We start from the raw sequence: 15,078 nt of genomic DNA, 5'->3' as shown, positions 1-15,078 counted from the left end.
GCCAATTAAAAGTTTAACTTAAGTTATTAGCACTCACCTCAAAGCTTCTAAAATGCGATATAAGTGCAATTACAGTGCCTGCTGTTATGCCTTCATCTACTAATGTGCTTTTCATATTTTTTATAATTTTTTTATTTTCTATATAACATTATCACCTTCACTTTTTATAATTCCAAGTTGATCTTGAGCGGCGATCTGAAAGCAACGACCATGCTAGGAAAGAAGTCAAAATGCTTAATATTTAATAATTGAAATTATGTAATAATTTACTACGTCTTATATACAATAAATGATTCTTAATTAAACAAAAGCATTTATGTATATTTTTTCAAAATGAAATAAAAATAATATTGACTTGACAATAATAATTCTTCAAAAAATTGTTGAACGCAGAAGTGGATGTTTATTGTCATTGTTATTATTACATTTTTTTTTTTTTTTTGCATTGTGGATGATCTCAATAAATGTCATCTTTAATATTTAATTACCTTTACATTTACTTCTTTTCACGTTTACTTTTTTACCCTATGGCTGCCAATCAATTCGTTATAATTGAGAAAAAAATAAATAAATAAATAACAAGTTGTAAAATTATATTCGTTTTAAGGCGAATTTTATATACTCAACTTTTTAGGGTTTCATTTTAGGTTAATTTGGAGTGCATTATCGAGCTGACGGTGAACTGAACATTATTCGCAGGGGTCTTAGGATATTAAGAGTAATACGTCGTATCAAAAAAATTTAGCATCAATTTAGCATCAAGGCTCTTTACTAATTAATTTGCTTATGTAAATGGTCAAACTAGACTTTCAATTTTTCTATAAACGACTTCCTTCAAGCTCTTTGAAACATTAGAACACACCTAAGGGTTAAGTACGTTCTGTGAGCATATTATCTTTCATTTATTTTTATGTTTTTTTATAACATAACCAATCGTTCGGGAGATGTTTTTTATAGACGTAACAAAGCGATTGTCAGAAAAAAGTGAGGAGAGATAATACGATAGGGATTGTTATCGCTTTACCAGCAGGTAACTCTTCTTAGCTACGTCAAAAAAAAAAATGCAGAATCTTAAGGTAGCTCGTAAATGGGAAGCAACTCGTAATAACACAAAGGTAAAATTAAGCGACAACGCGCTATCGTATATATATTATATATACAGTGTATAGGAGGTTTGAAAAGAGCACATAAAAGCAATAAATGTTTAGCTTAACACATTTGTAGTGGGTCTTTCTGAGCATTTTAGTAGGAGTGACAAGAGTAACAAATCCTTATATGTTTCTTTTTAGGATATAAAGGAAAAATTCATTTCAGAGAAAGAGTCAACTTCTTCTTGAAAAGTGATGAAATGGATTAGCGGACGACGTATAGCCGAAAAATCTAATGTTCTTGAACGAATAAGTCGACTGTCTTCAAAGCAAAAAATTGCATCAGAGATGATTGGAAGTTGGCTTGTCCACAATTTCATTTGGAGAAGAAATCAATATATATTTTTTGGGTGTGGAATGGCTGGAGTGAAAGTATTTTAAGTAAATGTGATCTTTTTTTTTTATGTCACCAATCACCCAAGGTATGTCCCCTATTCGCGTAATATGGTGAAGGTCAAAAAGACGGAAGGAGAGAGAAAGAAAGAAAGAAATATGGGGGTGGGAATCGAAGCCTAGTAGATGTGATTGAGAACTCACTGTACCTATGGCTAAAGTAAACTTTATCTCACTGAGATTTGAACCAGTGCACACTGACTTTGTGATCGCAATTCTTCTGGGTGCTGGAGTTTCAAGAGAAAAAATCCACTAATATGATTGATAAATCAATGTATTCGCTTGAGAATCTTCTCTCGCCGCGACTTTTTTGCAAAACTCAAGCTAACATTTCGTGGAAACGATTTAAGTCGCCTGACTTCATTAAAGCAACTGCTCCGAAAACTGGGTTAAATTGTTTATCACAGAGGCTTTGAGGGTTAACTAAAAATGAATCGCTTTCTTAGTAATTCTTCAAATTTTTTGCAGTTTTTCCAACAATCCAATCATATTTGGGAGCGAATCGCTCTTATTGTTAAATCTAAACTGCAGAAATAAATAAAAAGGACTCCATTTCAAGATCCTTACAATTTTGCAAAAAGATTGAAAAGAGAGAAAAATTTGGGATGGGCGTAAGAAACTACTTTTAGAATCGTGCTATGATTGAAACTGCATACAAAATATTGGCAATTGTAGCCCTTTCAATAACACATGCCAGATGGAAGACGCATGGACGGATGAACGGATATGGATGTGGCGAAATCGCTTCAAAATCTCTTATACCGATCCAGAATATATGTAACTAGAAAATCATCTGATGTCTATCTCTAGCTGTTACAAACGGAAAACTCTAGTTAATGTAACCACCTGCTTGGGTAACAAGCATGAAAAGTAGTATGTACTAATAATACGTTTAAAGCATGTGCCATAAATTGTCGCCTGAAGTGAACAAACATATACACAATATATATGGATATGTATGTGTTTCAATGGTTACTGTCTGTTTTGGCAAATTTTTGTTATTTGCTCATCGGAGACATACATTACATTTGCCATTTTTCGCTATAATTTGAAAAATCTTCTTTTGGTCATAAGATGTTATTAAACGATAACAAGGTCATCATAATATACGTTTATACACTTATACTGGTAAACAAAAATAACATATTACATCAATATTAATTTCAACGTATTAAATAATTTTTCATTGCTTTAACAGCAAAAAAAAAAAAAAAAAAAAAATAGATAGATAAATAAACAACCGCTACCACTACTACACTATATACGCTTAGGCTTTTAAAAAAATCAAATTTTTGTTTAAGGTTAAAACGTGGGAATTCTTAATTCAATAAATATAAATAATATTAACTTACAATTAGTTTCTACAGCTAACAGACAAATTGAGTGACAAACTAACTGGTTACTACTTGTTCTTTTATTTCCCTTCTTCTTCTTATTATTATTTTTCTGCCTCATCTTCTTTTCGGCTTTAGCTTAACTGTAATTAAATCTTGCATATGCAATACCGTATGACGGCGACGTGTCTATCTTATAAGATGTTTCTTTTAACTGACACTCTTGCACGTATAGTATATATAACTGGTTGGGTGATGTTTAAGTCGGCACTGGCTTGTTGTTATTATTGTTATTGTCACACATTAGTTTCGTGGTAATAAAATAATAGTATTTATGCATGTATTTGGATATAAATTAAAGCGCTTGATTTATACAGTATCGCTATTAATATTTTTTTCGTATATCATTCTAAGAAAACTAGTAATTAAAAAAAAAAAAAAAAATGTATTTTGAAAATTTTAAAATTTGTTTTGCTTTGGCATTTTTTTAAGGGTTTTATTTATGCATTTTTATATAGTATTGTATTCACTATATCAATAAGGGCGTAGACGTACTTTATTATTTTGCTCAAAATACTTGCAACCATTCGAACTGCAATTGTGCATTCTTAACAAACCTTCCAAAGTGAAGTGAAACTAAAAGTGTTTGATGGGCTTCGGCAGCAGACTTTTTCAAGTTAAACAAAACTAATGAATGTCGAAAATGCAGTTTTGAGCGTTCCATAATTAGCTGACAAAGTAAAAAATCGTGGAATTTAACCGTTGTGTACAATGATACTTTATCATTTTAACCAATAGGTATCGTTGATCAAAGTACATACAAGCAGCTAATAGTTGTAAAGAAAAGTCTACATATTGTAGATTTACTAATGTATAAATGCCCCTTTCAAGCAGTTTTACGCTCCATTAGTCTTAAAACGGTCACAATTGCAAAACTAAGATAGGGCTTTAAAGCCCACCAAATTTTTGCGAACAATACAAACATCGAGCATCGATCTGATCTTTTAAAAAGTTCCCTAGTAATAGTTATAAATGCTGAAACATAGACCTCAAGGCGGCATCAACGTGTAGTAAACCATAATAGATCGACTACCGTAACTATTCGTAAGAGCAAGTGAAGCTATTTTTTGTTTATGTTCTCACTGTTGTTGTTATCGTTTTTGTATCTTGAGTTTAATTTACGATTTGCTCACTAGTTTTTTATTATGATCTAAATTATTCAATTTTAATATATATAGATATGAAACTTTGTATATACAGATATAAAGTTCGTGAAATTGTTTTTACAGTCATAAGGACAAGGTAAGATGAAGACAAATAAACGTTTCCAAAATGGTCAGGTCGTAACGCTCACAGGCATGTGACATAACGACCTTTGGCGCCCGCAGATGACATAAAGCCTGGTTTTGTATCTTAGCAATCAAACTCTGGCAAATTTTGAACTAAACTCTCGAACTGATAGACATTTGGTATAAAACATCGCATTGACTTCAAAACAGAAGTTGAAAGAAATTGTAAGGAATTCAAATTGATCGGCCGTAACGCGTTGTAGTATTTGGAGATGGGTCTTAAACCATGTAAATAGATAGGATCATTGATGGCATGCAAAGGAAATTGTGGCTTCCATTTTAGTTAAAAAAAGGAATTTTTTTTAAATGCCATTGTATTCAAAAAAGTTTTATGTAACTTAGATCAGTGGCTTTATAGAAACATACGTTTTTTTAAGGAATAAGACCAAACTTAATCTCTTTATTTTATTAGTGGAGCAAATTAACAGAATTGACCTTTGGAGTTTATTATTGAAGCAAGTTAAAAGTATTGACCTTTATGGAATATCAACTCTTTTTTTCAAGGCCTTCTGCGCACGATTTTGAAATAATGCGATTCACTAATGGCAGCAAATACACTTTTTTACGCCAACTTTTTTTGCACGTATCTGCCGTGTAATAAAGGAGTTGCAACAGCACATCGCGTCAGAGATCCGAATAAAAAGAATCGAATGGGACGGTCGGTAATGAACTTCTTAATAAAAAAAAATCTATTTATTTTCTCCCTTGTTAACAATTTGCTTTGTAGAGTGCGTTGTTCATTAATTTGACATTTTTTCCAGGATCGGATCAAATTTGAAAATATTCTTGATCTTATTATGGAAAATTTGAACTAGCATGAGATCTGCAACAGATATCGTAAATTTCCAATAGGCTTCCTCGGTGTTGTCATAAGAAAAAAAAGTATTCTTTTCGCACTTTCTGCAGCTTTGCATCAAATTTGGTTTACCGAAGCAATATTAATCAGTTAATCGCTGTTATGAAAAGGGTTTTTAAGTCACGATTATTTGTCTTTTTCAAACTTAATAGCAATAGCTTTTTAGCTTTCTATTAGTTTTACGAAAAATATTAAATTCGAAGAAATTTTATAGTGTAAAAAATTAAAATAAATATTGTTTCAAAACTTGTTTTTCTCTTGCTCTTAATATGGAATATCATCATAATTTGTTGAAATATATGAAAATTATGTTAAATCATTTGAGAACAACAGGTCTTTTCTATTATTATTAGAAACGATATTCACTTTATATTATAATATATTAAAGCTTCTTGGATTTGCAAAACTGAAAGACAAAAACAATCGCAAATATTATTATATTAACTTACTATTTAAACTGGTTCCACTTGATACTGGAATTATATGGCAATACTCATGAAACGAAACAAAAAACTAAAACTAAATAATTGAAAATGTTTATCTTGGGGAATTAGTCAAAAGTTACAAACACACAATATAAAAAAAAGTAATAAAAAAAATTATGTAAAATTTTTGCTCGGCTTTTCATTAAATGCCTTAGTTTTTCTTTTCGTTATTCACCTTGTTCTCTATTTAATGACTTTTTATTCAATATTTTGTTTTTTTTTTTTCAAAAATAAAAAAAAATTTGTAGCAACAAATTTCGCTTAACAACTAAGTTGACATAAAATAAACAAGCTTGTATATAAGAATATATAGACAAGGTTGATGCTAAGTTCTATGATCCCCCAATCCAAGAAACGAAAGAAATGTGCATAAAATCATTTTGGAAGACTGAACAGAGAATTTGCTTGATATAGCTGACACATAACAACATCTGTTCAAAGTGAGTGCCACGAATGCTCGCTTTTGACCAAAGATAACAACGTTTTGAGGCCATTTATGCGAAATAGAAAGGATTCTTTCATGCGACAAGCGACAATGAAAGGGGAAAGAGAGAATTCATCTTTACACGCGGTAATCAATCGAGGGGATAGCAAACAGAGGAAGCCAGCTAAAGCGACCAAAAAGGCAGAAATCGACCGGCAAAGTTATGGCCGTATTTTGGCATATGCATGGTTCATCGCCCATTTAAAAAGGGACAAAGGATCTATAGTAAATATTCTGTAGAGTTATAAGTGTGCTTGAATGATCAAATTGCAAAAGACGGCAAGATCGACCGAAAATTTATTGAGTGAAGCAATACTTCTATATATATAAATATGTACATGGGTGCTTCTTTTACAACTAATTCCCTTTTTACACTGCCGACAGCAACTAGAACCCCTGCTATGAATAAGTCTCGTTTCGTTACAAATAACGTTCCCCTGAATAGATAAAAAAAAAGAAAATAACAAAAATCTGTAATCTACTTGTTAACCTGAAAAAAACTTATACGCTGTTTACTTTTTGCTGTCTTGTTGTTATTGAATTTTACAAAAATATTTTAGGAAAGTCACCGCATTTCGTATTTAAGAAAAGAAAAGAAAACTTAAATAATAGCGAAGTGGTTTGAAAAATTGTTTGAAAATATTCAAAAGCTATTTCTTGGTTAAGTGGAAACAGGGTTTATCTTTTGAAGACTTGCTTAATGACATTTGTTTTAAGCCCATCAATTCAAGAGGAGCAATGTTGCAATTATTGAATTTAAAAAGCCAGAAATTTAGAACATAGAAGTAAGAAATACAAGATTTGAGCAATTTATAACTCATCCCCAAACTAACGATAATTTCCTAGATGTTCAAGATATATTACACACTTTTTTGAAGCAGCGTCCACATTGAGCTTGATTGGTAGTGGCGAGTAGCATATGATGGTATTCTGAGATACACCGTTAGCTCTGAAGTGTTCTTTTTAGTAAATTAGTAAAACTGTCGTAAAATGCAAATATAGAAAATATATAAAAAAAAAACGTAGCTGTTGCGGTATTTTTTGGTTGAGAAAAACAGGTAATGAGCCTTGTTTATGAAATCCAATCCAACGTAATATTGATGCCTTTTATCTTAGTTATTTCAAGTCCCAAAATTCAATTACATCAATTTGAAAAATCAATTTCATCAAAAGCAAAAATCCCGCCCCTAAGATTCTTCGAAAATCAAATTTCTCATTAATATATTAAGTCTAAGTTGAGTTTGCAAGTGCTTATCGCGTTAATACGTTGCATATGGTGACGTATATTACAATAATATCTTGTTGTTCTTCCGCTTACATAACGCGTTATACTTAGGGTACTGCATATCTTTCAAAAAAAAGTTTCATGTCAAGTCGAATATAACCTTTCGTTTCCATTAGTTCAGTGGCTGGCAAACTGCAAACGAAACAATTTTTAAGATGCTAATGACGTTGATGACAACAACAAAAAACGATTATAATAATCAACTACTGTCAATCAAATGTTTTCATAAGTTTTCACAAAAAATTCTTGGTATTATAAAATAATCAATGCAACCATCTGCACTAACAGCAGCCGCATGCGCAACTCCTACTCATCATCATATTTGAAAAGCAGAGAACAACACATTTTGATATGAAAATTGTGCAAAGCATTGTTTTTCTTTTAATTAATTCCATACTTATTTAAGCATGATTAAGTTTCTAACGAGATGTGCAAGTAAAAAAAAAATGTTTTTTTTTTTTAACTATTAACTCAAAAAGTGCTTTTAGTAAAAACAAAAACAAATAATTTAAAAAATATTTATGCGGAAAATGAAATTATTGTGAAAAATGCAAAAATAATTATTTAAGAAATTTGTACAAAATTATTTACATTTTTAATTTTAAAGGAAATTTTAATAAAAAAAAGTGGTACTATATAAACAAAAATGCAAAATCTAATGGGCCACCTCATCGGCTACGGACTTTTGCTTTATTGGGGTGTCCGCATTTAAGGACTGGAAAAAGTGTGAGTGTAAATATAAGAAAACTGTTTACGTATACTAGACTACTTTTCTACCAAACACAAATCACTACCAAAACAAGTAAAAAAATTCTCGGCTTTATCGTTGGTGTTCTCCGAGAGTTTTCGCTTGCTTAGGTGAATCATAAGCAACCAATCTGAAATGATTAAATTTCCGTTACGATAGATAAATTTAGCTCTAGCTCTTTGGTTAGCCAGCGATTTGCGGCAGGTAAAAAGAAAACATTGACTAACCCTGAGTGATTTTCTTCTCCTTTAAGCGAGAAAGGGCATTGTCCCATTCGAACTGTGAAACATCCATTGGAGGTACCAATCGATCAGTTGTTTATATACACGAATTGGCAATTGTATGCTGTCGCAAAGCCGTACTTCTTTAGAAAGTAGGATGAGAAGTTTATTTAGTTTTCTGATTTAAGTAAATGCAGTGTCCGTAAGTTCATTATTACTTCATCATGTATTTATTTTAAACAAAAGTGCACTGTCCACATGGGTGCAAATCTGGAACCATTAATTCATCGCAGAAAGTGAACGATGTCTTATACTTCCATCTGCTTCTTTACTGCCTGCGTCTATTGCCATCTGCTCTCTCAAAATATTAAATTGCTAAATCAAAATGTTAGTCTTGAATACCAACTTGCAATACGTCCTCATCGACTCTATTGGTTGCGTTCCTCACATTTAAGTCTTCGTCGAAACTCGTTTAAGGTCCGGAATGGGGCATGCTAAAATCTTCTCCACAATCGGGTTTAGTGGAGCTCTGTAATTTCGACAACGTTGAATTTATCGCTAATTAAGTTAAATTTAAGTCTGCCTGTTTCTTAGCCGCTCATCCCTCGTCTCCGTCCGTTGATACATCCACTCTGTTTTCTTCGCCGAATTACTTATCCTCTCGACTCCACACTTAAGACTATCGACAAGTTATTGGTTTTGAGGGACTTTAATTTACGTCTTCTTTCTTATAACTTTAGTGTAGGCTTGGGCTACTCCATGCGCATTTCTTATTCCAGTTTATAACTTGAAATATTCGATGTAATCTATGAATGATGTATATATTATATTATATATATATATATATGTATTATAATATTAGTTTAATATAATTGTATTTTCGAAGGACGTAAATCAAAGTATCTCACTATCAAAACTTCATTAATTCAGAGGACAGTGATTATCTCATTTTTTTCTCATATAGAATAGTTGACTAAATGATGGCCTTACTAGGTGTGGACATTACAATAATACTGTCCATTTCAAGAAAAGAAATTGCGATATTTTTGAATGTGTGAGGGAATACCGAATTTTTTTCTGAGTTCTTTAAAAAGTCGCGTTTCTATTCGAACATTCGGTTTTTTAGCTGTCCTTATCAGCTTGATTCTTTTCATATATTTCCGAGCTCAAAATACACAGAAGATTAAGTGTTAGAATCGCTAACTTCCTTCAAAAAAGCGCTTTTATTTTAGCCGTCTTTTATGGAATCGCTAGCCAATAACTTTAATAAACCTCCGAAGACAGTGCACTTTCTTCCAACCTGACGGCCTAGTTTCATCATACCGCTTCAAAAAAATGGCCCGATTAATGACATTAAAAACTGGATACTTATAGCAAAGCCAAGTGTTCTGTCTAAGCTCTTTAAATTGTTGGCGAACAGAGGGCTTAGCCAAACATAAAGTTTTGTATTGTGTCTCAACAGGGTCAAAGGAAAGTCCACTTATAAATATTTCTTAGAATTGGAGTACATGTTTTAAGCCTTCATCGAATACAAGCAAACGGATGTTATCTGTACAGATTTTTCGAAAGCTTTTGACAGAGTTGATCATAATCTTTCAAAATGTCTACATAATGATTTAAAAATGTCTACCATTAAAGACGAAACAAAAATATTAACCGAATTTTTGGACGCACTCTTTTTACCTTAAAGAAACGAAAAAAACCCAAAAAACTGTACAGGTACTTTAGGACACACTAAAAACTTAATTTGCGTTCCTTTGAAAACAGCAGTGTTCCGTGACACTTGACAGATCTGGACCATTTTTAATATCAACCGGCTTGCAGGTATTTCTAAAGTTCTCAACAAATTTCCAGCCAATATTTGCGCCCAGGACAATTTTCACCACAGACATTACGGGGACGGATAGTCATTCATGGGGATGCGCTTAAATCGATTTAGAATTTTTTATTGATCGGCTTATACGCGTAATCCTTATCGTGTACTACTTGTGGTAAACTTGGGGATGTGTTCCATAACTTTCTCAGGACTTTGTGTAAAACAAGTAATAATTAATTCTTTTTCATTACAAAAATTAATTAATATTAGAGAGCAGTGAAGATTCAGCCCGTAGGTATAACATGCAAAAATTGAAATTGAACTTAGGAATAAAAGTCAATTCTCCAACTCTAAATAACGCATGTCGCCAACACATATGTGGGCATAAACCCGCTACCTTCTTCTAACCACAGTGTTCCTTCCATCAGATTTTATTGCTGTATACATGAGTTCCCGTGGGACACTGTCAAAATTAGAATTAAGAAATTTTTTTTTTTTTTTTGGATTCCTCCTAGAACAAAAAATTTGGGTAAAAAAAAGTGTATTTGCTCTCATTGGTGAATCGTGTAAAAAAAGATTTATGTGTACTTTATACGGCCTTTGAAGGTTCCTTCTGTGCGTTGCAAACACTTTAGCATATTTATTATAAACTCATTCTTTAATAGTGCGTAGAGAACAAAGAACAAATTAATTGCGAACAACAGGTCTTTCCTATAATCATTAAAAATCTTATTCACTTTATATTAAATTAAAGTTTTAAAGATTTAAAGCAAATACAAAAAAGTCCCAGAACACACGCTGACATGATAACAGTTAATCTACTATCTAAACTTGTTCTACGTACTACTGGAATCGTACGGCAATGTTCTTAAAAAGAAATAAAAAACCAAAAATAAAAAGTCGAAATACTTAAAAGTTACGAACAAATTTTGCCTCGGCTCTTCGTTAAATGTCCTAGTTTTTGTTTTCGTTATTCACCTTGTTCTCTATTTAATGACTTTTTATTCAATGTGTATATAAACATATCTTATTTTCTCTTTGTTTAGAAATAAAACAAAGAATGGAAGCAACAAATTCTTCTTAGCAACAATGTTGACAAAAACAACCTATGTGCTTTGTTTATACAGCTGAGACCCTTTTTACGCTGTACACTGTAAGTAGAGCAAATTCAAAAGTTATGGTCGGGTAAGACCGGGCCTTAAATACCCTGCTCTACTTCATCTAATACGTTTCATTAGGAAATATCAAGGAGTAAGAAAATTTTATTTGCCTGGGGCCGATTCTTTTATATCCATCAACTTTATAATAAAATAGAAGGTGCAGACGTTTATTGTTGCAGTTTATATATACTTATGTTTTTACAAATTGGCCATTTTCAACACCAAAATCTACAATGTTTCTTTCCGAATTTTGAGCCAATTTCTCCATTTTTGCGGCCAATACAACTTAATACTTTGGCTAATTTCCAAACCCAAATATTAAAACTACATCTTTTTGCCTCCTGAAGATTTATTTTTTGTAAAAACATTTGTATGAGAAGTGGTTCCAAACATGATCCCGTTTTATCTAAATCATCCACAATCACTTAGTATGCTAAATGATATTTTTCATTAATTTATCTTGAGAAGTGGGTGAATTTCTATAAGTAGTCGTAGAAATAGTTCGATGCGGATGAAGGATCTTGAAGTTTTTTTCCCTCCTTTCTCTCCTTTACTGCATATAATTGAAATATTGAATTTAGTTTCCTCTAAATTTTTATCTACAAATTTATACAAAATTCTAACTGCGGGAGGAAGTTAGGCGCCTATTTTGAACATGGGATCTTTATTGATAAAATAATTTTTTAATCTATGAGGATGTTGAAGAAGTTCCTACAGTAATTTGAAGTACACATCAAGTGAAAAGCTTTAATGAAATTTAAATTTTTACTGCGCTTAAATTTTTTTACTGCGAAAAATTCCGATATCATAATTTTTGACATATCACGACCAACTTTTCTCGTAATTGGATCGACCGTTGTTGATAGTGGTAGTTTCATTTAGTTGGAACTACTCGTAAAATAACGCGGCTAATTTAACCAACCAGGCGGGAGCAGCGTATTCACCCTCATCATTCACGCATCTTGCATAATAGTTTTTTGGGCTATCGTAACGCATCCAGTGCCCATCACTCGTAAGGATTGGGATGGACTATCCTTCGAATGGAGCAGTGAGATATATGTTATTCGCAAATCCGCATTACGCTTATTCAAAACTACGAGGGACTATGTTTTGTACGTTTCAGTGCGATACTACTACGAACTATTTATACTTGGAAACATTCCGTGTAAAATCAGAATTCAGTGTAAAAGTAAAAGCAAAAGACTTAAGTAACAAACTTTATTACACCCGCACTTAGGCGATTGCGTCTTGAGTAGTCATTTCACTTAAAATTCAGCAACATGGTAGCTAAACAATTGCATTTTAATATATTTTCTAAATTTATTACGCTCTTGATTGAACGGTGAGATATATTAAATTTGACATTGCTTTTGCTTCTAAAGAATACTTGAAAGGTATATGTTGCTACAACATCGAGTTTTTGTAAATACAGCAGATAAATCGCCTTACACCTCATCGGTCTGTCAGTGTTCAACCGTTTCTCTTTATGTTTTTCTGCATGCCGGTATTGAATCATAGCACTCGTACGTCCGCCTATTCGTCCGCTCATCTAACCGTCCGCTTGTCCATTCATCTTCTAACCGATTTATTCATCTTTACCATTGTCCGTTCACCTGTATATCGAACGTTGGGCACACGGCTAGCCATCGCGTACGTTAGGCAGCTCAGGCTGCCTAAATGATTGTTCGGTTATGGACTGCTTCACTTATGTAGTTGTCTGGCTATTCATTTATTTAACTATCAACCTGTGTGCTTAATCGTCCGTCTTCTTCACTTCCATATATATATACATATATATATAGGCGTTTGCATGTTCGATTGTCTGTCAAATTACCTCTTGTTGCACTCATTCGGTTGTCTTTAGATCCGGCCCTCAATTCATACGTCACCATCCAACGATATAGGTATCAGCACTTTCAGTCATCTATCTGTCCGTAGCGTGTGGGTTCAACTATGTTTGTGCATATATATCCATTCGTCAGCTCAACAATCCGTCTTCCAAGGCATCATTTACTCTTGCATCCATTCGACAGCTCACCCATCATCCTTTCTTTTCCTAATTCATTCGACTATCCATTAGCGCACCTATCAATTTGGTCTTACAACTTCCGTTTTAAAGCGTGTATTACGACGGAATAATAACATTGCGAGTTCAAAGATTCGATGCCTGCCGCTCATATTCATTTTGAAACAACTAACCAAGTAAAAAATATTTTTATATTCTCTAAACATGCAAAGTGAGCAAGAGTGAGTGCATCAATTTTTACTTGTGAAGCTCTGCGGAATCTCATTTTAGTGCAACAATAACAACAACAATTTTGCGAATGATGTTGTTTTTGATAATGTTGTTTTTGTCTGAGATATTACCACACAGTTAGAGAAGAAGATATACAGAAGTATTTGCTTGGATTGGAAATGTTTTGTTCATAATAATGAATTTTTAAACTCCGGATGCATCAGTTCTGATTTGAACTCTGTTTAAAGCGGTTGTCGATTAACGGTATTCTAGCGATGTATAAATAATCAAATAAACAAAATGTAGTTTTCTTTTAAGTAACTATTAAAGAATTTGAATTTTTTTAAAGAAAATTAAGAGAAGAAAAAAAAAATGTTTTTCTTTATTTTTCTTTAAGAAATTAATCAAAAATATTTCTTTGGAAATTTTAAAGAAAAATTTTTATTGTTTTGTTTTCTTTAGTTAAATGTTAACAAGTTTTCCTTGGTAAGGTTTGAATAGAAATATCTATATATATATATATATATATATATATATATATATCTATGCATGTATGCATTTATTCATATGTGTGTGTGTGTGTGTATGTGTGCATTTAGTGTTACTTACCACACTGTAACACTCGATATCAACACTCCATGTACGTACGTACATGGGTTCGGTAAATATATGTATTTGTGTCTCAACGCCTTAAATGCAATTGATTAGGTGCTCTATGCCGTCGTTGCTTCTCGGCAAACACCGCCGCCACTAGTCACTTAGTTTTGTAAAAAAGCAAATAAAACAATCTTAAAAGTTTCTTTCAGCGAGCAAGCAGACAGACAAACAATCATAAGTAAATTGCTTGCGAAGAAGAATTTATGCATAAGTGCGAGTGTTATTAGACTGCTGCCACTGTCGTTGAGCGGTATCATCGCAATTGTTGTTAGTGGTCTTATTGTCACTTAAGCTGCATGTTAAGGCGTCGTTATGTGTGTTATCGATTAATATTTTTGACTTCAAGGAAACAAAAGTAAATGAATAACAAACAAAAGTGAAATTACTTACATATAAAAAAAAAAAAACGCTTCTTAGAGCATTGCGCGGTGCGGTTCGGTGCTAAAAATTATATAATTTACATAAATAAAATTATATCGCGGCCGTTGTGCGAATATTTTAAACTTTAAACGTTTATTTAAATATAATTTATGATTTTCTTAATTTATATAAACATATAGACGGTCTTGACCTTTCAGTCAATGTTGTCTCAGTTAACGTGTGACAAAATACCTTAAGAAAATCATAAATCTCTACATATTTGTGTGTATGCAAGCAAACAGAAGCTTTACTAAAAAAAAATCGTTTAAAAATTATTTTAATATAAATGTTTTATAAAAAGTTTTATTAAAAAGTAACAAAAAAAAAAACGATAAAAAAAAGGTGGAGCAATTAAGAGAAGCACAAGAAGAAGAAGAAGAAGAAGGGGAAAAATTTCAATATTCAAACAGCTAAATGATTAATTGTTAATTACTTTAAAAGGTTAGTATCGTATGTAAAAAAAAAAAAAAAAAAATTAACTTTAAA

General features: G+C 32.1%; 1 protein-coding gene across 1 annotated transcript in view; it reads left to right on the top strand.

Moving 5' to 3' along the window:
* The first annotated feature begins 14,993 nt into the window (after positions 1–14,993).
* Positions 14,994–15,078, top strand: part of LOC119641506 — a 51,529-nt gene continuing 51,444 nt past the window's right edge. Inside the window, exon 1 of the mRNA XM_038040226.1 lies at positions 14,994–15,033. The gene's annotated coding sequence lies outside the window, so the exon portion shown is untranslated. The remainder of the gene's footprint in view (positions 15,034–15,078) is intronic.

This window comes from Glossina fuscipes, unplaced genomic scaffold (genome assembly GCF_014805625.2).
Source record: "Glossina fuscipes isolate IAEA_lab_2018 unplaced genomic scaffold, Yale_Gfus_2 150, whole genome shotgun sequence".
In the NCBI taxonomy this organism is placed as follows: domain Eukaryota; kingdom Metazoa; phylum Arthropoda; class Insecta; order Diptera; family Glossinidae; genus Glossina; species Glossina fuscipes.
This window is presented reverse-complemented; position numbering and strand designations above follow the sequence as displayed.